Raw genomic sequence first — 20,882 nt, forward strand, 5'->3', positions numbered from 1 at the left:
TTTAGGGTCCAATTAATAAGAGGTAAATTGAGGTCACCAAGAAAAATAATGGGATGTGAGCATGAGGCTGCCCATGTTAGTATAGTAGTTAGTTTACTCGCATGATCAAGATCTAATCAGTATAATTCTCACCTTAGCAAAAATGGTAATTTCGGCAGATTCCAACAGAACTTAAATATCACTATAAATATCACTATAAGAAGAATTTGTCTGGAACAGACCTATATTTATGCTTTATTTGTGCAGAGTTTTGTTTCCACAGTGTGATCACTAGATAATAATTGGCAAGTTATTAGTGCAGTATCACTCTCAATCTTGTGTTCTACAGCAACTGGCATGGCAAATTCAGTAATAAAGGTAATATGTTGCCATTATAACCATGAATAGCTTTATTCTCTATGGATTTATGAAATCTTTCTTTAAACCCACCCAAATGGGTGATCACCCATATCAATATTTGTGTGTGTGTGTGTGTGTGCATATGGTAATGAATTTTACATTTTTCACTGTGTGAAATATTTCCTTTTCCTTGTCCTAATCTTTGTTCAGTTTCATCTCTACTCTGAAATAACTGCTCAAAATTCAACTGTGATGGATGGATGGATGGATGGATGGAAGGAAGGAAGGAAGGATTATAACTGACAGAGTGCTGTAACTGTTGAAGAGCATTCAAAGGCTAACTCTCCAAGCCCTCTATATAAAGATTTAAAGTCATGACAGATCACTTTTCTGAACATTTTTATAGTTCAAGCTCCTTGAGAAGTGTTTAAAATAATTATGCAGATTGTGTGATTGATATAACCTTGGCAAGATATTTTCAGTGGCAGTTGTTTATATAGTAGACACAAAATTGCAGTAGTTCAACCGTGGGTCTGGCTCTATTGGTTCCGAGATAATTCTAAATCAACCTGTCTAACAAAAGCTAATAATAGATCTCATCCTTAGGGCTTTACTTGGAAAGTCTCTATCCATCAGAGTTTGAAAATGCCAGAAGTCTGAGATATTTCAAACCAGTTGAAATAACTGGTTCAAACCAAATATCCAACCCTATTCTTTTCAAATTGACATGTGCCACCATCTTATCTTCCTTCAGTTTAATTCTGATATTTTGTCAGGCTTTCACTTTGACCAGATTGGATGCACTACCCTTGCAGTTCCATGGGTATGGTAGAGAACACATTTTTCCATAGTGCTGGAGATGGCTCTCTGGAATTACTAAACCATATGCTCCTTTGTTGCTCTCTTTCGGGAATCAAGGAAGATTTATATTTATCCCATTTTCAAGAACTACACTGGAATTCTTTCATAATCACTTCTTCGGTATTTTTATAATAAAATTCCTTAGCAAAAGTTCTTGGAGTCTTGTATGTTAGTTTAACTAAATCTACTTTACCCTGCAGGAGTGCAGAGAAATGTGGATATGATCTTGAGAAAAGCATGCAATAGCCATTAGGGAAGGCAAAATGACAACTTAGTCCTGAGAAAGGGGAGAGTGCGAAGAAAACCTTAAAATATTCCAACCTTTGTTCTATGTGATCAAAGGAAGAACAGAGGGAAAATCTGGCAGGTGTTTTAGATTCTATTATTATAACCTACAATACTAAAGTTACATTTCTGAAACCATTGGGTGTCTATTTCCTGACATAGCCTAATTGAAGCGAAGAAATAGGGAGAGAAGTCTGACAATTTTAGGCAAAGGAACCTAGTGTCTAACTAGGAGCTCAAAGGCATGCACCCAGTTGTAGAGAGCCAAGTCTTTTGGAAGATACACCAAAATGACTCAGACACCTCTCAAACTCACAGGAGTATAAGATGGAAAGGACGTAAAGAAGTCAGGCTTACAAGATTCTGCTACCATAGCCTATCTTAATAAATGTAGATTAGTCTTCTAGTGGAGTTGATTTCTTGGTTTGATCTACATTATTGGGTTGATACCATTCTTGCCACATTGCTTTGTTACTGTTCTACTCTCTACTTAGCTAATTAACTAAAATGAGGGAAAGGAACAGATCAGGTCACAAAAATATGAACAATGCACAAGGACATGACTCACTTTTCAGCTTCCCTCCATTCAGGTTAGTCCTAAAAAGGAACATTGCAATATCTTCCCTGTAGCAATGCTGAGGGAAAAGCACTAAAAGAATTTATGACATCATCATGAACTGAAGTGCAAATTATATAATTTGAGTCATTTGCATGCTGATGTTATGGCCTCTTAGCTGATTCATAGGTATCCAGGCTTCTTATGCATACCTATAAATGCTCCACGTTATTTCAAAATCACAGAATTATTCAAGTTTAAAAGACTTGTTCACTATAAATATTTTTGCAGTCTGAGAATCTCTTCAGCATGCTCATATTCATGGGATATTTGAAACATAAAAAGAGAGTGTCAAGATTAAACTGCTTTGCTTCTTTCAAACCTTAATGCTTTTCAACTTGCCAATGAACTGGGGGGGGGATAGAATGCTGAGAATGTGTGCATGGATCATGAGAGCTTGGCCACTATCAAGATCACCACTGCAGGTGCTTGAGAAAGAGATGGACTGTTCCCATAACAAAATGATGTCTCATAATTGGACAATGTGATCACCCAGGGGTGGGGAGAAGAGGAAACTATTGTTGAACTAGGCAGTCATTTGCACAGGAAAACCAGAGTTGATTTTGTTTCTTCAGTACCAAAATGGTGTATCCAATATAGTTTTATGTTTGGGAATTCAAAGCTCCTGAGAATGTTTCTTTATTTTGGGTTCATTAGTCAGACAATTGACATTAAACAGCTCTCCTTAACTTAATGCAGCCTACTTGGATGCCTCCAAGAGAGCTGCAAACTAACAATGACCAGAACAGAGCAAAAAATTGATGCCACAGTGAAGCCTGGATTGATCTCTCCTCAGGAGACATTGGCAGCAGCCCAAGCTGAACCCAGAACATGGTGGTGACCCAATCCAAGGTGAGGATGGAGAAGACACCAGTGCATGAGGAAGTAGTTGTGGCAGGATCTATTTGCCCTGACCTGAAGATGCGATGGCCGAAACTGCCTGCCCCAAGGAATTCCAGACAACCTTGGGGCATGGTACCAGCGGGTGGCCACAGTGGAACTAGACCTGTTGGAGTATTGGCAGCATGCAGCACATGGGGTCGCCCCTGACAAGGCCAGGAGAGATGCCTCCCAATGTGAAAGGGATGAACAGTTCCTCCTTGCCCATGAGAGACAGCCCGTGGTACCTGCCTGGAGCCTGCTTCCGATGTGGGAAAAAGGGCCATGGGGCAGCCAATTGCCCAGCCCTGCAACCCATGTCAGCACCAAGAAGTCTGAGCCAGCCAGCCAGGTCAAGAAAGTGCTGAGGAAGGTAAAGAAGAAGACGTGGGCAGTGCAGCAGTTGATGGAGGTCTCTTCCCCCTCCAGTGAGGGGGAGGGAACTCTGACCCTGAGGAAGCCAAACCTGATCTTTTGCAAGAGCAACAGCAAATGGGAGGATGACCTGATGGTAAGTGGAACCATCACCCCTTTGACTGCCTGGGTGGAGATGCTAGTGCCCCGCTCAGGGGCAAGAGGGGTCTTCATGGCCCTAGTAGACTCAGGTTGCACCCGCTGCTTCATTAGCCTGCAAACTGTGGAAAAGATGGGACTGAGACTTTAAAAATTGAGGCAACCTATGAAGTTTGGTCAAGTTGATGCCTTGCTTACTGGGGAACTGAGCCACTGATCCTGAAAGAAGGGATCCACAAGGAGACTATCTGGTTTATAGTAGCCCCCAAAATGACAGAGACTATGATTTTGGGATGGGGTGGCTGAAGAAGTTGAATCCAGCAGCTCACTGGAAGGACAACAGTTGGCACTGGAGGAGTAAAGCAGATTGCAAGGTGTAGGGGCACGTGTAAAGGTGGCAAACACTGTTGGTGGGGAGGGGAACAACAGAGCCCATCAATGCACTAGCTGAGAGTGGCCAAGTGTGACTGGTCATCCCAAAGGAATACCAGGACCTAGCTGAAGCATTTAGCAAGTGGGAATCAGACATACTCCCTCCCCATCTCCCCACTGACTGTGCTATTGAAACACTGCCTGGGGTGAAATTACCCAAACCAAGGATGTACTCACTGTTGTGGTCTGCCAGCAGCCTGCAGAGCTGGCAGCAGAGTCGGACAGTGAGGAGGCTGGGGAGGACAATGGGTCAGTCCTGGAGTCAGAGGAAAGCTTGGACAAGGTGGCAGAGATGGGGCCAGGGCCATCTGGGAGAGATACGCGGACTCCGGAGCATCCAGAGGTGGACAGAAGAGAGGCAGAGGACCAGGAGGAGGCTGTGAAGAGCTGTCAGAAGGCAAGATCAGCTAAAGCAAAAAGGATGACTTGTGAGTAAGACCAGGACATGATTGGCCCCTCCCATAAGGCTTAAAAGAGCAGCAATGGCTCTTGGGTTCTTTGTAGGAAAGTAACATTGCTACAATTGTTTCTTGTCTCCTGTTTCTGAACTTCGTGGGGTTCTTGCCAAGAAAAGTCTTTGGCAGGATGTCAAAGAAGACAAAGAAGATAAGGCCGAAGGACTTTTTCTGAAGGACTTTCTTTGGACTTAATTTGGACTTAGCTGAGAATGAAGTAATTCTCAGCTGTTCTAATAAAATATGTGTGTTTAGGACTGATTGTGTCTGGTAATAATTACTTGGGCCTGGGTCACAACACTCACTTCAAAGGAGATGGAAGAGCTCAGAAGCTTTGTGGATAAAAATGTAGCTAGGGGCTTCATCCAACTGGCAAAATCTAGGATGGCAGCTCCAGTACTCTTCAAAAAAAGTGTACCTGTATGAGATCCTCATTTATTCTGAGATGATGGAAAATCATGTAAAATTTGTGTGGGAAGTGCTAAGGAAATTATTGAAAGTTCTTTGCTAAATTATCCAAATGCAACTTCCACAAAACCAATTTGGATTACATGGGGTACTGTGTGTCCAGTGAGGGAGTGAAGAGTTGACCCTGGAAAGGTGAAAGCCATTCTAGAGTGGGAAGCCCTCCAGATCAGAAAGCAACTGCAGAGTTTCTTGGGCTTCGCCAATTTCTTTCTTTCTTTCTTTTATTATTTTTATTCAACATTTTTCAAAAAACAAAAAAGAATCTTTAAACAATAGTTTCTATCCAACAATTTCACAATGGTTAAACATTTCTTACGTCCATTTTTTCTCCCTTATTTCAATGTATCTATACTGAGCCAGCCACTTAACTGGACTATGGAATGCCAAGCAACTTTCGAAAAGCTCAAATGGCAAGTTTTTTGTGGGAGAGCCAACCCGAATCCGGAAGAACCATTTGTAATACAAGCCAATGCTAATGATGTGGTGGTCATTCTGCTCCAAAGAAAAGCAAAGGGAACTCTGCAACCCTGCGCCTACACTTCCCGGAAATGGACCGACACCAAAAGACACTGGGTGGTGTGGGAAAAAGAGGCTGTTCAATGGGTGCTGCTGACTTGGAGGCAATTCCTAAAAGGCAGCAAGATCCCGTTCGAAGTGTTGCCTGATAACAGCTTAGAAGTCTTAAAAACCTCAAGGAGACTGTCCCACCAAGCAAGTGCAATGGGCTCAGCACTTTAATCAGTTCAATTTCTCCCTGCCATACTTGCCAGGGTGGAAGAATTTCCTTGATGAATTTCTCTTGGATGCCTCAGTACAAAAGCATCTGAGAGGAAATACTTAACTCCATTATCAGCTCCCAGCAACTGGCAGTGCAAGTATCAGCATTGCAACAGCCACTAGCCACTCCTCAACCAGCTGACAGTGTGCTGACCCAACGGCTAAAGGAAGCCTTGAAAGAAGATGCCTGGTTCAAAGACCACAAAGCCAATCTGATGATGAGGGAGGACCTGGCATAGATGGGAGACAAACTGTATGTTCCAGAACTGGATCAGAGGATCCAGATCCTACAAAGAAGCCATGGTGTAAAGCAGGCTGGCCAGTTTTTAAAGACTCTTCACTTGGCAAAAAGGCAGTTCTAATGGCCCAAGATGAAGAAAGACATAGAAAAATATGCAATCAGCTGCTCGATATGCGTGTCCATGAAGCGATTGCCAGGGAAGACTCCTCGGTTGTTACAGCCAGTGGCCAATCCCAGCAGGCCATGGGAGAAAATTGCCATGGACTTTATAGTGGAATTGCCTGAGACTAATGTGAGTACTGTCATTTGTGACAGTGGTTTACCTGTTTTCAAAGCAAGCGCACTTCATCACATGTTTGAAGCTTTCCTCAGCCCAAAGTCTGGCCAAAATGTTAATGCAGCATGTCTACCGGCTGCATGGAGTCCCAAGGTGTATCATTTCAGACTGTGGGTTGCAGTTTATAGCAAAGTTTGGTGGGAGTTCATAAAGTGAATAGAGTCAGCCCATGGACTTAGTTTGGGGTTCGATCCAAGCACCAATGAGGTGGCAGAATGAACTAACACAATATTGGATATGTTGCTACGTAAACTGTCAGCAAACTAACTGGGCAGAGCTCCTACCTTTCATAGAAGTGGCTTATAATAACTCGATGCATAGCAGCACTGGGTTCACCCCCTTTAATGTGACCACGTTGAGTTATGCCAATGCCAGAATTTCCAAGGGACCCCCCCTCCCTCAATAACATTAGCTGAATGGATGGATACTCTGAAAGCTGCCTGGGGAAATGTGCAGAAAGCCATGAATAAAACCAGGGAGTCACAAAAGAAACAGGCAGATCAGAAAAGAGCCCTCCAGAAGGAGTTCAGATTTGGGTAGAAAGTATACCTGTCAACTAAATATCTGAAGCTGAACCAACTTTGTAAGAAACTGGGTCCCAAGTACATATGTCTGTTCCCAATTGTTCGAATTATAAACGTAGTTACAGTGGAATTATAGAATAGAATAGAATAGACTTTTTTATTGGCCAAGTGTGATTGGACATATAAGGAATTTATCTTGGTGCATATGCTCTCAGTGTACATTAAAAAAAAGATATGTTCATCAGGAATTCTAAGGTACAACACTTAATGATAGTCATAGGGTACAAATAAGCAATCAGGAAACAATCAATATTAATATAAATCGTAAAGATACAAGCAACAAAGTTACAGTCATAAGTGGAAGGAGATGGGTGATGGAAATGATGAGAAGATTAATAGTAGTGTAGATTTAGTAAATAGTTTGACAATGTTGCGGGAATTATTTTTTTAGCAGAGTGATGGCATTCGGGAAGAAACTGTTCTTGTGTCTAGTTGTTCTGGTGTGCAGTGCTCTGTAGCATCTGTAGTTATGGGTACCTAAGATGCTCAGACAAGTCCATCCAGTGTTCCACTCTAGCTTATTGAAACCCTTCTGAGGATCTAAGTCAGACGTGTGAAACTCAAGGCCTATGGACCAGATCAGGCTGCAATGTGGTTAGATCTGACCTGCAGGGCCACCCTGGAAACAGCAAGGGGCTGGGCCCCCATCACTTCAGCCCTGGCCCAGCCCAGCCCAGCTCCCCAGTGCACAACAGCAGTTACAGCTCGTTGACCTCATCTGGCCTCACCTGGCCTTGCCTGATCCTGCCTTGCCCCACCTTGCCCCAACTCGTCCAACCTGGCCTTAGCTCACTCACCTTTCAAATTTATTAACTACAAAGGAAACCATGAAATAAAATTAGCAATGAAGATTTATTTGTTCACCATCAAATGTAAATTTGAGTATACATCTCCCGAGTATTCTAATGTTGTCATTCTCAACTTGATTACTCCGCTGACAAGGAATTCTAGGCATTGTAGTTTCAGCATCTCTGGGTGGAAAACTCAATCTTATCCTGTCAAAGTAACAATATAAAAACAATTATCATGAATTCATTGATCGATTAATGAACCCAGGAGCAGCTGGATTTAAAGAAGGAGAGAGGAGAAAGCAGACCTATTTTTACTCACAATATTTAATGGATTTACACAGTGGCTCAGCAAGTTTCTGCAGCTTCATTTTGAGCTTTCTGGCTTCCGCTGCTCCCGGTTGTTACAAGCCAAGCTGTATCCATGACAACAATAGAGCAAATGTTGCAGTCCAGCCCTGATGTAACAAGGACAAAGGGAGCTGTAGGTTCCCAGGAAGACTAGGAAATTCCAGTGTGTTCTATTATTTATGCCTGTGAGAAGGCAAAACCCGGCTTTGGTGCTCGGAACTGGCTCATTGTCTGATTTTTCCTAAGCAGGAATCCCAGGTAAGATGGGAGAGGCAGAAAATAGAGAGCTCCAATGGCCCTTGCTGGGTCTTTTGCGGAGATTCGAGGCAAAGGCATTTTCTTCATCTAATTGGAAGTGAACATGAAGATTTTTTTAAAATGTTATACAGATAGTTCATTTAGTGACTGTTCGAAGTTACAAAGTGATTCATGACCTTTTTTCACACTTACTATTATTATAGAATGCCCATAGTCATGCGATCAAAATTCAGAAACTTGGCAACTGATTCATATTTATGACAGCTGCAGTGTCCAGGGTAATTTGGGCAACTATGGCAAGAAAGGTCATAAATGGGGCAAAATTCACTTAACAGCCATCTCACTTAGCAACAGAAATGCTGGGCTCAATTGTGGTCTTAAATTGAGAACTGTATAATTAGGAAAGAGCTTCATCACTGTTGATGCAATATTTGAGCTGCCCACCCCAACCCCAGGAAAGATCTTAGTTACTTGACTTTTTCAATTTTTCCCAAAAGGACTACCCTGGAACTGCTGTGTAACAAAGACATTGGCAAGATTTCCCTGGAGTCTAGCTGAACACTTGTCCATGATTCCTTGGTAATATAGAAGTATAACTGCTGGTTTTAGGATGCTTTTCTGAATTCTCAGTCTGATACTCAATTATGAGATTTCCTGGTGATTTTCCATTCAAGTAATGAGGTTCAATCTTGCGAAAATGTAAAGCTGAAAGCGTTCTTGGAAAAAGAAATCATCCAGTCCAATCCCAAATGAATACAGAATAACAGAGTTGGAAGGGACATAGGAGGTCTTCTGGTCCAACCCACTGCTCAAGCTGGCCACACCCATCCAGCCACACCCACCTAGTTGCAGCAACTTCTACCTGCAAGACAATGCTGTAGGGCAGGGGTTTCATTGAGTGTCAGATCAGCATTGTAGTTGTCCTCCAGGGGCTGGGGGGGGAAGAGAGGTGTGGCTGGGCGAGTCACAGCTGACTGGGTGTATCCAGATTGATGTCACTCACGTGAGTGGTCCCTGTGGGGACCAGGTGGGGTTGGGGAGAGAATCCAGTGGTCTCTAGTGGGTGGGGCAGGGGGTGAGAGGCTCATCCCGTGGGTTGAGGTGAGACAAGGCAGGATAGGTACAGCCAATGTGCATTCACCTGCTTTCAGCGCCACTCGGTTTCCCACCCCACCCCTGCCAGGCTGGTCCCGATCGAAGCTGGGCCCAATGTAGGGAAGAAAGTGGGATTAGTTTGGCCAGGCAAATAATTACACACACACACGCTATCAAAGTGGATTTTGGGCGCTGCGCTGCGCTACAATGGAGAAACAGACAAAGGAGCAGCTGACACGAGGGAAGGAAGAGGAGCAGGGAGAAGAAAGAGGGAAAGTGGCCTTCTCCTTCCCTCATGCCGGCCACTCTGTTGCCCATTTTTCCATTGCAGTGCAGTGCCCAGAATCTACTTTGATAGCGAGAGTGGGTAATTTAACAACCGGTTCACCAGAACCAGTGCAATCCAGCTGAATCCCACCACTGTATGAAACTTTTACATGGACGATGTTTGAGGATGTAAAACTAGCGTTAAATAAGAGGACAATATTCAATTATACTCCTAGAAATTATTAACACAGTTTCAACCAAAAGTCTAATCCACACTTTGCATTATGCTTTTAAATGCTACACTAATCACAAGTTGACTTTAATAAGTAAATCTACCTGTTGCCCATGCTGGCTTGCTGCTACATTAAGGACTCTCTTTGATTCTGTTTTTGAATTCATAACAATAATAAACTATATTAGAATACTATAAATGTTTCTGAACTCTGTTTTATACTTTCCTTCAAAATAATTGCATTCAATCACAATCACATCATAAAAATGTTTTGGGCGTTTATGAGGACATCGTTCCTAATTCATGATGAATAGATTCTTAATTTTTCATGCCAATTTCATGTGCTACAGAAAATTGTAATCACTTCATATTTCCTACAAATGACAACGCATTTTAGGCTACCTCAGTATCCAAATGCCAACTTTCTATGTGCAGTGGTGACCTTGATGGTTTCCATATCTCTCACACTCTTCCCATTTCATTTCCCCCTTCTCTCCCCCCCCCCTCAGTTCATTGACAAGTTCATTATGGTTTGAAAGAAGCAAAGCAGTTCAATCTTGACATACTTGCCCTCTGAAGGAAAAGGGCACCTGGAAAATATTAAACATAGATTAATTGTTATCATTTAGGTGGTCTTAGCCTTCACTATTCTTTTTAGTCTCTGATGGTATTTTGCATAGAACCTTCTTACTAATTCATCTGTACTGACATTGTGAGCACCTACACACTCTGCATCAGTTGAGGGATACTCTTTCCACTGCACTAAATATTGTAATTTCCCCTTAAAGTATCTTGAGTCCAGTATCCTCTTTATCTCATAGTGTTTCACCACCATCACCACTATTATCACAGGAGGCAGGGACTTCTCCTCAACTGGTCTTAGCTTGAAGCCTCGGAAGGCTTCAATAACCTATAGTGGAACACTGGGGGGACCTGTCTGAGTACCTTAGGTAACTGCAATTCAGGGGTGGGTTCTAAATATTTTTACTACTCGTTCTGTGGGCATGGCTTATTTTGTGGGCGTGGCTTGATGGTCATGTGACAGGGGGGCTTGATGGTCATATGACTGGGTAGGCGTGGCCAACTCAATGTCTTTCATGTCAAGGGGTACCTCGCCTGGCCCCTCCCCTCCTAGCCATTCCTTGTCACACCCAGCCTCAACGTATCTATAGTTCTGCAAAAATGTTGTTCACCTTTTTTCAACTTTATTATCTACATATTATAGATCAGGGGCCTCCAAACTTGGCCACTTTAAGACTTATGGACTTCAACTCTCAGAATTCCTCAGCCAGCTTTGCTGTCTTAAAGTCTTAAAGTGGCCAAGGTTAGAGACCTCTGCTATAGATGCACTTTCATGGACCACTGAAAGGAGGAAATGGCTCACATGCTTTGCCCAAGAGTGTGATAGGCAACAGTCTTTTAAAGGGCTGCTAGAAAGAAGGGCGGGAGTATTTTCCAAAGCACCAGAAGGCAAAACAAGAAGCAATGGATGGAAACTCAACAAAAAGAGAAGCAACCTAAAACTAAGGACAAACTTCCTGACAGTGTGAACCTATATAGATTTCAGTCATAATTTCACATATAAAATAGCCATTCATGTAATACAACCTGCATATTGTTCAAAACAATCACTAGTATTATGGCTGATGTTTGACAGCAAACCTAAAATCCCCATTTCCTCCCCACTCCAGGGGAAGGTTACTTCAAAATCCCCATTTCCTCCCCACCCCACTAATCTGTTCTGGGAAGGAATCAAACTCCCCCCTCTTCATTTCCCAAATAAAATATCCCAGATAATTAAGGAATAATCAAGCTGCTAGCAACGAACCTGCCTGGAATTCCATATTCCTGCCAGCTGCATAAAAGAAACTTTGTAAGCAGTAAACAGCTACCAGTGCTTACAGATAATATAAAGTGGAAGCCAGAAGTTCGGCTCCATTTACAAGCAGGCAGAAAACTCATTCAAGACAGGATACTTCACAATGGAAATCACCCAAACCTTTTTAGAAACACAAAGCCCATGTTGCACAAACCCCAAAACTTCAAAAACATTGAACCATATAAGAATTCCTCCTCTTATCCAATTTGTTGTTCAGCTGACCCAGAAAGGCGTTCTAGCCACTCTGTCAATTTAAAAGGACAGCGTTTCCCCCCCCCTTCTTCTTTGCCAAGCGATCTCCTGGCTGAGAACCGAGCCGATCAGTTGGGAGGCTTCTTGGCTTCTCAATTTAAAGGGATGGTGTCTGGGGTTTTTTTTCTCTTCTTTGACAAGTGAATCTTGATTTTTTTTCCTTCTAGCCGATCAGCTGGGAGTCGGGAGGCAGCAATAGATTGGGGGTGGGGCCAGGCAGAATTTTTACTACCGGTTCTCCGAACTACTCAAAATGTTTACTACCGGTTCTTGCGAACTGGGGAGAACCGGTAGCAACCCACTACTGCTGCAATTCCACTGTAACTGGATTTATTATTCACATGATGGGGAATGGACTGATTTACTTGGGACCCAGTTTCTTACAAAGCTGGTTGAGCTTCAAGTATTTTGTAGACAGATAAACCTTCTCCCCAACCTGAAAAACCTGAACTACTTTTTTTTCTTTTTTCTTTAATTTTTTTTAATTAATGTTACAAACAAAAAAAAAATACATTTTCCACCCTTGTGCTATACATTAAAAAAAAAAAAAGGAAGATTTGGGTCTTCGGATATATCCTCATGATTGCCAAAATCCACGTTCTCGACTATGCGCTTGGAACAAAACCTGAACTACTTCTAAGGGGCTCTTTTCTGATCTGCCTGTCTCTTTTGTGACTCCCTGGTTTTATTTAGAGCTTTCCGCACATTTCCCCAAGCAGCTTTCAATTTATCCATCCATTCAACTACTGTTACTGAGGGAGAAGGTTTTTATTTATTTATTTTATTTATTTATTTATTTTGTCAAAACAGTATATATAAGCATAAGCATGAAAGTAACTATATAATATATAAGTGTTGTAGAAATGACAAGACACAAGCCAGCTCCTCTGGGAAGGAAGGGTTTATTATATATGCGCAGGTTCAAGTACAGAACAAGGCTGTAAGTCTGAACAAATTAGGGGATTTCCAGCCAGGCTTTATATACCTTATAGCTACGTGCAAGCAGCAAATATGTTATCTCAGCATGTTACATTCCATATATGGGTATAGTTCCAAGAATAACAGAAATGGGGAACCGATATTATATCAGGGGGTCACACAAGCATGTTTACAGTTATGGTAAAGCATAATATCTGCAACGGCAGCAGGATGTGGTTATCTGAGCTCAGCATATTTTCTGGGTGGTAGGGGTATATGGTCCACGGAGGCAGCTGCTTATCTGTTTCAGCTGACAAGGCTTTTGCTTGACCAAAGATGTTTCTTTCAGAACAAGGCCTACTGCTTGATACCTGTCTGTTTGGTTCTCATATTCCTTTACCAACCCACCTTATTCCCCCCTTTGTTACTCATCTCAAGGCAGAAGAGTAACATACCCTTCATCGTTTACCTCTGAGGTCATGTGTCCTAGCTGCCACATGGCCATAACCTGAGCCGTAGCGTTTCTTTTGGCTATCAAGGATAAGCTGTTGGATATAGTGCGCACAAAGATTGGTAGTACACAAGGAATGAGGACACAACCAGCTGCAATAAGGCCTATGAGGGCCATGATTGCCTGCAAGCCAGGTAATTTCGGGAACCAACTACCAAGACTTCCTTGAGATTCACTCCTTTGTGCCATACTTGGTCGGGTTATATGTAAGCTGTCTTAGCTCAGTGGTTAACTGCTTGATTACTGTACCTGTCTCATCGATCTGCAGACAACAGTTAGACAGATTGAATTTACCACATACTCCTCCTTCTTTGGCTAGAATGTAGTCCAAGGCTAGTCTATTTTGGTATACTGCTGTCCTTAATCTATCTGTGGTATCTGATAGCACGTTGAGGGCAGTGCTGATTCGTATGCCAGCCATGTCTAATATTGCCTGCAAACGTATGAGACGGTTTAACAAATAGACAGGAGTCCGGTAGCCCCAGGATCCATCCTCGGCCCATGTTGCTCTACCATAAGTACATACAATTCTCTCATTGGTCCAGATTTGCAAATCGGAGGTGTCCTTTTCCTCATATTCTGCTAGATTTTTACATGGGAAGGATGAAAATGGTGAATCAGGGTGTGTTCCATCCATTTTGTAGGCTGGAAATAAGCCTCTTTTAGTCCTTTGTCCCAGATGTTCATATACTGGTACCCCCAATACTTGTCTCGCTTGAATGGGTAAAAGGAAAAATGATGGCTTAATCCAGCCTAGAATGCAGGAGCCTGACCAATTAAAGGGAAGCTGTTCATAAGCCAGCCGTCCACAAATCCAATACATGTTTTCTGGGGCCTTCCATATATTAGATGGGTCGGATGAATTGAGGTAGGATAGAAAGGTGGTATTGAACTTGTCAGGCTGTGACGAGTTACCTGGTGATTGCCATCTTGTATAGGTTATATCCCAGGAACCAAGACATATCAGGTCTCCTACCTTAGTGGTCCCATTGCGAGTAAAACAATTGTTTCCTACCAGGTTTGTAGTCAGCGTCCAGATGATGTCCTGGCTCTCATGTCTGGCTGTGATGTTTCCTGCTACTGACATGTTATTATACATTGAGGGGGCTGCCTCTGTTGCTTCCCAGGGCCATTGTTCCCCCATGTTAGTACCTCCACACACAAAACAGTTCTTAACTGTTAGGGTCTTGGCTATATCCTCTGCCATCTCTATAAACAGGTTTCTAGCATAGGGACTAATATCCACTGGGTTCTTTTCCATTTCCCTGAGCTTATCATATATTGTCCACCCTAGTGATTTGACCTGTCCTTCATAGACAGTCTCAACCTTAATAGTCAGATACGTAATGGGATCCATGCCCTGGCCATCGATGCCAAACGCATAGCTCATCATGGAGGGATATGATTGTGCTACCTCCATTATCATAGTATTTCCATTTCCCTTTCGGAAGGATGTGATGTATGGACACCCTTTGTACCCGCCTCCAGTATATTCACACACAATGTAAAAGCAGCTGCACTTCACCCAAAATGATCCCTGCAACAAGCAGGAACTTCACACAGCCACAAAAAGCTCAAAAACCAAGTTTCACACTTTACACACACACAAGACAACACAACTGACTCTCTCACACACACACGCCCATCCGCTACATTGGGTGGTTCCTGCACAGGGTAGCCAACTGTCCGGAGTACCATGCCAGCCCTTTGTGTTTACCTCACACAGATACTTGTGGTTGAAATAATAGGTTTTCACCCAAGCATCCGACCCACATTTTGTACTCCAGCCATAGGAGAGGTGTTTGCATGCGTCAAACCTCAGCACTGCGGGCGGTTGTTACCCTTCAGGATCGTGGTATGGTTGATATACCATAGCCTACCTCCTCCTTGTGGCTCTGGTCTGTACCAGGCTTTTGGCAATCCGGTATATAATGTAAAGTTAAGGCGGATGGGTGTTGTAGGATTATAACAGACTAGCTTCTGGTTTTCTTTACAGTAACTGTACATAGTTTTGTTATGCACACAGTTCTGTTTCATGGGTTTACAATTCCTAGGAGCCTGTGTATGGTAGACTAAGGTGTTGATAAGCATCTGTCCTATTTTGGCTTTTGTTATACAGGGCGAACAGGTGTCGTCAGTCTTTTGTGTGGGACGCACCTGTACCTTCTTCCTTGGGCTACTGGTACTCATGCCTAGGAGGACACGCCGGTTTAAAGAGGTAGTCGGTGTCGGCGGCCTCCGTTCGACTGGTGAGGGTGAGGTAGGGAGCGATGTGGGAGACGTCCCCGGTTGTGGGGGGTTTGATGGGAAGCTAACAGTGGCCCTAGCTTTCCTTATTTCCTGTATCTTCTTCTCCAGTATGGTTTCAGGTTCTGTTAGCAAGTCATCAAAGACTGTTAGGGACTTTCCTGGTAGCACCTCAAACCCCTGAAGGTGGTGGCCTACCCCGCTCCTTGCTGCAGGGGCCGTGTAGCCGGCAGCCGGTAGCAACTACACTTAGGCCCCTGACACCTGTGATACATGTGCAGGTGGTTTCCTCTGGGGTGGACAAAGAGGCATGACGTGAGGTTAAACAGGGTACAATCTCTAGGGACTCTACGCCAGTATGATACTTCCCCCTGCTGAGTCATACATTCCGTGCAAAGCCCTAGGTTTTCTAGGTCCTCTAGGTCTCTTTTATGCCGTTTTTGTTTTGGAGGTCTGGGCCGTCTCTTGGGGCCTGCATCCGTGGTGTGACCACGTATATGCGGATCGCTTCGTATAATACAGGTTCCATCCCAACCCGTTTTCAGTTGGGTCACCATCGTAATGCGATCCCAGCCCCAGAACAAGGGTGGACCACAATCAAGTGTTATTGGTACTATTCCTTTATACTGCGCTGACAGGCACATCCCTCTTCTGAGCACGTATCCCACATACCGACAGGCCTCAGGGTTTATCGGCCGTCGCACACGACAGGCTTCCGTTGCAATTTTGTCAAACACTCGTGGGTGCTGGCACGGGTGTGGTAATGTGCCTGTCCAGCATTCAGGAGTGAAGGTCAGAGGTGGAGGTCCCCCACAATCACCGATGCCAATGGCATAGGACTGGGTGATTCTGGGTCTGTCCTCAGGGGGGCTCCATTGTCCCATGTTACGGACACAGACATTATTGTTTTCGCCAGCGCTATAACCATAAGTAATAGTAGCAATCTGTTGATCTCTGCCTTCATCCCTGTTCTCAGCACGCTGTGTACTTGCCGTTCTAACAGTTGGGCACAGTTTAAGAGTATAATAGGTGGTATCTCCCACCACCAGGTAGTGCCCCAACACATCCTCTATGACTTTGATATCACACTCTAGAGTACACCCGGTACACAATACACAATCAATACAGTGCGAACAGCAACAACATCCACAAAGACAAGGGCAGAACCAACACATAGGTCTTGCGGTCCGATCTTCTCCCGTGAGTAGAAGGTCAGCTTCCGGAGTGACCTGTCAGGGGTCTTCACTACTGTGCGTAGGGAACTCTATTGCCGGTAAGAGTTCTGCAGAGCAGCGGCAGTGAGATGGCGTCTCAGGGTCCTGAGGTGTCCCCTTCCGTATTTTAAGACGTACACAAGACACACAAACAGTCCAAGCACTACAATAGTAATCGCTAAATGGGCATAAAGCATTTGCAGGGAGATTTGGGGATGGATTGTTACTTGCGGATCGGCCTCGGTCTCAGATTGTATGGGTGTCCACCCGGTTGTACAGTCCATTGTTGGTCTGCTGCTTTCTTAACTCTAGTCCAATGTATCCATGATTTCGATTCAGCAATCTTAACAGCAAGAGGGGATGACATGATTACAACGTACGGCCCTTTCCATCTCCCTTCCAACTGCTCCTTTTTCCAATGCTTCACCCACACCCTATCCCCAGGTTGGAAGGAGTGACATTGCGTGATGATTCTGGGTGGGGATTGTTCCAACACATAGCTTCTTAGTTTTGTCACCTGTTTATTTAATTCCTGTACCATCTCCATGGTCCAAACACCCCCCTTATGTCCCAAATCTGGCCACCCAGCTAAGTTTCTTCTCAGCAACACCGGCCGACCATACATCAACTCAAAAGGTGACAACTTATGTTGTCTTCTGGTGCACTCCTGACTGCATACAGTGCTAAGGGCAAGGCGTCTGGCCACTTTAAGTGTGTTTCAGCACATATTTTAGTTATTTTCTCTTTTAGGGTTCTGTTCATTCTTTCTACTGTGGCGCCTCCTTGTGGGTGATAGGCACTATGGAATCGCCACTTTATCCCCACAGCTTGGGCTAAGGCCTGGTTTATGTGATGTACAAACTCCGGCCCATTATCTGAAGAGATAAAGGACGGGTTGCCAAACCGGGGTATCACCTCTTTTAACAATAGGCGGGCCACCTCCCGTGCTTGTTTTGATTTTGTCGGGAACGCTTCTGGCCAACCAGTATACATATCCACCATTACTAACATAGCTTTGTATAGGCCACATCTAGGCATATCGGTGAAGTCTATCATGATGGAATCCATGGGGAAATACGACTGGGGAATTGTTCCCGGAGGGATTATAGGACCTTGTCTAGGATTTACTTTAGCACATACTTCACATTGAGTTGTTACCCTTGCTACAATACCAGCTAACCCATCAATATAATAGTCTCTGCCTAGCGCAGTTTCAAGAGCGGTCTTTCCCATATGGGTAGTTTCATGAGACATTTGTACTAGAGGCCAGGCCGCTGAGGCTGGCACATATATTCTGCCATCACCTAAGGTATACCAGCCGTCCTTGAGGTCAGCTTTAGGTCGTTCACTGCCTTTGCACATTCCGCCTGGGAGTATGAGGGCTTAATAGTGGGTGGGATAACACTTAAATCTTGGGCTATAAGAATGGACAGGTCTGGGGTGACATCATCCCTAAGGGCTGCAACCCGCGCCTCCTGATCAGCAGCTCTATTCCCAAGGGCTACCCTATCATCACCACGTTGATGTCCCTTGCAATGCATCACTGACACTTTCTTAGGTTTCTTTACTGCATCAATGAGATACTGAATCAGGTGTCCATGTTGAATGAACTTGCCTGCCGAATCTCTAAATCCTCTTTCCTTATACACTGCCCGTGGGCGTGCAACGTCAAAAGGCATACTTGCTATCTGTCCACACGTTCAATGTTTGTCCTCCGCCCTGTTCAGAGCTCGTATCAGAGCCCACAATTCAGCAACCTCGCCTCCTCTTACTTCCCAGCGGTCCACTTTCTATTACTCTACTGTCATCAACTATTGCATATCCTGCTACTCTTTTGCCCTCATGCATGTAACTGGGCCCGTCAGTGTACCAGTTATACTTTGCGTGTGGTAAGGGGATGTCTGATAGGTCTGGTCTGGTGGAATATACATTATCCAACACATGCAGACAGTCATGTTCCAGGGTTGTCTCAATTGGTAACAGAGTTGCGGGGTTGAGGCAGCGTGGACACATGAAGTCTGACGTGTGGGTTTTCAATCATCATGGCCTGGTATTTCACCAGCCTCTGGTTACTGATCCACAGATGTCCTTTGTTATCCAACACCGATTGGACCGCATGTGGGTGTGTACGTTAATGGGGCATGAAAACGTCAATTTATTACAATCCTGCAGCAATTCAGCTATGGCTGCTAAGACTTTCAAACAATGGGGCCACCCTTTCGCCACTCCGTCAAGCTGCTTTGACAGGTATGCAATCGGCCGTTGCCACGCCCCTAACTGCTGAGTCAAAACACCTAAGGCTATGTTTTGTTTTGTATCCACATACAGGTTAAAGGGTTTTTCCAGGTTTGGCAATGCCAACGCTGGAGCCCTAGTCAATTCCCTTTTTATCTCCTTGAATGCTCTGCTTTGTTCCTCAGTCCAGATGAACTCATCGGTGTTGCCCCCCTTTGTAGAAGCATAGAGGGGCGCTGCCAATAATGCGAAATTGGGGATCCAGATTCTACAAAAGCCTGCTAGCCCTAGAAAGCCGCGCAACTGTCTCCTTGTCGTGGGCTCTGCTATAGCCAACACTGCCTCCTTTCGTTCAGGGCCTAACGACCTTTTTCCCTGTTCAATGTCGTAGCCTAAATACCTCACCCGTTGCTTCACTAACTGAGCCTTGTTCCTCGATGCCCTATATCCACACTCTACCAAGAGAACAAACAAGGCTTTGGTGTTTTCCCAGCATAAGTCCTCAGTCTGCCCAGTAACCAGCACATCGTCCACGTATTGTAACACTGTGTCTCCCTTTTGTCTAGGTACATAATATTGTAAATCCCTTCCTAGTGCCGTTCCGAACAGGGTGGGTGAGTTCTTGAACCCTTGGGGTAGACGTGTCCAGGTGTATTGTAGTTTAGTTCCCGTGGTCGGGTTTTCCCACTCAAATGCAAACAACGGCTGGCTCACGGGGTGTATTGGGATCGTGAAAAACGCATCCTTTAGATCTATGACCGAGAACCATCTGGCTTTAGGTGGGATCAGGCTTAGTAATGTGTATGGGTTCGGGACAGCCGGATGGATCGTCACTGTGACGTCATTAATAATCCTGAGATCCTGTACCGGCCTAAAAGAGACCCCATCCGGTTTCCTTATGGGTAAGATCGGGGTGTTCCAGGGTGACTGGATGGGGACCAAGATACCTGCCTTCAGAAATTTTTGGATAATTTCGCAAATGGCTGGTCACGTGAACATGGGCGTTGCCTGATGTGTACTGGTGTAGCATATGGTTTCACTTCTACAATTACTGGCGGATGGTGAGAAGCAAACCCGGGTGGGTTATCTTCAGCCCACAACTCCGGCACGTCAAACTCCTCCCATTTACTGTCCTCAACAGTCTGTGCCACCATTAACCTCCATACAGAGTCAGGATCATGGCTGACAGTGATACGCTGTTTTCCCTCGTTAAATGATATGGTGGCTCCCAATTTATTTAGCATATCCCTGCCCAATAGTGGGACAGGACATTCAGGTATGTAGAGGAACTCATGTTGGAGTTTTGATCCCTTATATGTGCATGTCACTGGCTGAAGGACCTGCCTTTCCACTACCTGGCCTGACACACCTTGTACTCTTATTTGTTGCACCCCTGGTGCAGTGATCAGATTGTTCACTACAGATCTCCCCGCACCTGTGTCTACCAGGAAGGTTGTTTGTTGGCCCCCAATATTCATAGTAACCAATGGCTCAGGCGGGGCCTGCTCCAAGCCTGGTCCCCGTCAGTCCGACCATCCTGTCCCCACTAGACCGATCTCCTCTACTGCCTCTGAACTCCCATAAGCTCTACCTCGGGTGCTCCTGGCTCCTTGGCTACTAAACCCTCGTCCCCTCGGTGGGGACTGGGGTGGCGGTACTGGCACGTAACCTCCGCTTCCCATCTCGCCTCTGCCCCTTCCGGCATGCCTAAACCCAGGCCTATACCCTCTCATTCCGCGACCCAGGCGGGTCAATTAGAATTTGCGCTGACTACAAGGCGGCGCTTAACAAAGCCTTACAGAAAAGCGCTTACCGGTTCCGTGGTGCAACACTTGCTGCACTCTTTGG

At 44.6% G+C, this 20,882-nt stretch overlaps 1 pseudogene; it reads right to left on the reverse strand.

The window, feature by feature from the left end:
• Window positions 1-15,779: 15,779 nt before the first annotated feature.
• LOC131199952 (uncharacterized) lies at window positions 15,780-20,512 on the reverse strand (annotated as a pseudogene).
• Between the last annotated feature and the right edge of the window lie 370 nt (window positions 20,513-20,882).

Source organism: Ahaetulla prasina, chromosome 5 (genome assembly GCF_028640845.1).
Source record: "Ahaetulla prasina isolate Xishuangbanna chromosome 5, ASM2864084v1, whole genome shotgun sequence".
Lineage (NCBI taxonomy): Eukaryota > Metazoa > Chordata > Lepidosauria > Squamata > Colubridae > Ahaetulla > Ahaetulla prasina.